The sequence below is a fragment of the Notolepis coatsorum genome, assembly GCF_963971535.1.
Source record: "Notolepis coatsorum genome assembly, chromosome: 5".
Classification (NCBI taxonomy): domain Eukaryota; kingdom Metazoa; phylum Chordata; class Actinopteri; order Aulopiformes; family Paralepididae; genus Notolepis; species Notolepis coatsorum.
The window spans coordinates 39,721,991-39,724,490 of record NC_140169.1 but is presented as its reverse complement, the minus strand read 5'-3'; the positions used below and the strand labels follow the sequence as shown (position 1 = coordinate 39,724,490).

The 2,500-nt window shown below is 45.2% G+C and overlaps 1 protein-coding gene across 1 annotated transcript in view; it reads left to right on the top strand.

Moving 5' to 3' along the window:
- The window catches only part of pard3bb (par-3 family cell polarity regulator beta b), a 617,911-nt gene that overhangs the window by 466,196 nt on the left and 149,215 nt on the right, over positions 1-2,500 (top strand). The gene's annotated exons all lie outside the window — the stretch shown is intronic.

Here is a 2,500-nt window from a genome sequence, read left to right as displayed (position 1 = left end):
ATGACACAGCATGCACATGTATCACCATCCTAAAGTCTAATATATATATTTTCATATATCAAATATACATGTCATCATACATATATCGTGAAACAACATTTTTGGCCGGCTGTTTAATTTTATAAATACAAGTCTAAGTTCCAACTGTGTCATGATGTCATTAATAACAGTGAACTCACATCACTCAGCACAGGAGTAATTAGCCAAGCTGGCTCCAATCACTACACACAGACACACTCACACGCGCATGCACGCACACACACACACAGACACACACACACACACACACACACACACACACACACACACACACACACACACACACACACACACGCATGCACGTATGCACACACGCACGCACATTTGTACGCACGCACACACACGCACACACACACACACACACACACGCACACACACACACACACACACACACACACACACACACACACACACACACACACACACACACACACACACACACACACACACACACACACACACACACACACACACAGCAGAGCAGTCATATCTGTCACCATCTCTCTAACTACTTAACACTTGTAATAACTGTGGTTAATTGACAGGCTACAGCTCTCTGACATGATCTGAAGGACACACACACGCACACACTTTAGACACATTATTGTAATCCATCCAGGATTGATATATTAACATAGGTTAAAATAACACGCCAACATTTTGGGAAATTATGGTATTGTCTTCTCCAGAGAGAGACAAGAAGATAGATACCAGTTTACTCTCTGTGCGTTCAGTAGAAAGCTATCTGGCTGCATGTTACTGTACATATGCAATATGTAAATAAATATATATATATATTGCTTATACAATATGTAAATATATTACGTATATAATATGTAAATATAGTACATATACAATATGTAAATATATTAATTATGGCTGTAACATAACGTACATTGTGTACTTGTTTCATGTGGTTGATTAGTACTGTATTTACATTTATGATGATACCATGTTGGTATTTGACTTGTTAGAGGAGATCAGACTGAGGCACAATCAGACTGTTGACATTCAGATGAAGACTCTCTATTAAGTCACGTCATCGAGGAGTTTAAGTGGGGGACATGTTTTGGCATCTTGTACATCATTATAAATGTGGTGGCTTTCTACCAGATTTATATAACAGTTTCAACTATTTTCTTTATTCATTATAACTGTGGTGGCTTGTTACCAGATTCATATAGCGGTTTCCGCTCATGGGATACGAAGCCACTCTGACATGTGTAACATTTATGGATGGATAGTTTCACAAATGAATCTTCAGATATTAAATGTTTAGCATATGTTTGCAATACTAGAGGGGCCCATGAAACATGTGTTTATTTTAGATATATATTTAACCCTCCCACTACCACAATAGCAAAGGGTTAACCCTTTCACTGTGACAATACAGAAGGTCAACCATGTCACTGTCGCATGACAACGGGTTAACCCTGTCACAACCACACTACAGAAGGTTAACCATTTCACTACCACACTACAGACTGTTAACTGTCTGTAATGTGGTAGTGAAAGGTTAACCTTATGTAGTGTGGTAGTGAAATGGTTAACGGAGGGTTATGTATATAACCCAGTTCTATGAGTTAAATGGTGCTCTCAGCACCTGTTCTGCACTGTACTTCACTTCGTGCACGAGCACTGAATAAAAAATTCCACCATGTACCTTTACATCCCAACATCCGTCTGACCACACCCCCTTCTGCGTACCTTCATAAGCAGGTGTGTGGTCACCTACTCGCCTCCTTCCCAAACTTTCACCACAAGGCGATATCAAGGGCCGCAGCGGCGTCCAGGTGCTGAGCGCACCATTTAACTCATAGAACTGGGTTATATGCATAACCCTTCGTTCTATGTCGTTAATGGCTTGCTCATCACCTGTTCTGCAACAGGGGCTGAGCGGGAGCCATAGCCCGACCAATGTACCCCGCTGAGGCCCCCCACAACCATCAGACCGGGGAGGACCGAGCCCCCCCGACCCTCCCTAATGGAGGATACCCCCCCTATCGGAGGTTCACGGGAGGGCGACGGATCCAACCGTGCGAAGAGGCACTCAAGCAACCCAACGCACAGGGTGAGCAGACCGTGGCTTGACCCCACGACTACACACACGCACAACCCGCATGCCACCCGGGAACGAACAAGGGAACAACCACGTTGCTGCCCCCAAAATCACGGGGTCAAGAGCAAACCCAACCCCGTGGCAAGGCCATAGCAGCGAGCGCGAAGGAAGACCCAGACCCACTGAAGGGACTGGATCCCCTGGAAAAAGGGGGCCCGGAGAGGTCAATGACGCCAGGCATCAAGACCCCACCAGGTGGTCACTTAGTGACACCGCCCCCCACATCGCCAGCGTATTCGGATAAGGCCCCTCCAAGAGCGGACCCTTACCCCCCAATAGCACATCGCCTGGCATACTGACCCTGTAGAACAGGCAGTCAGCATGGCTGTAAGCGATCAAAAG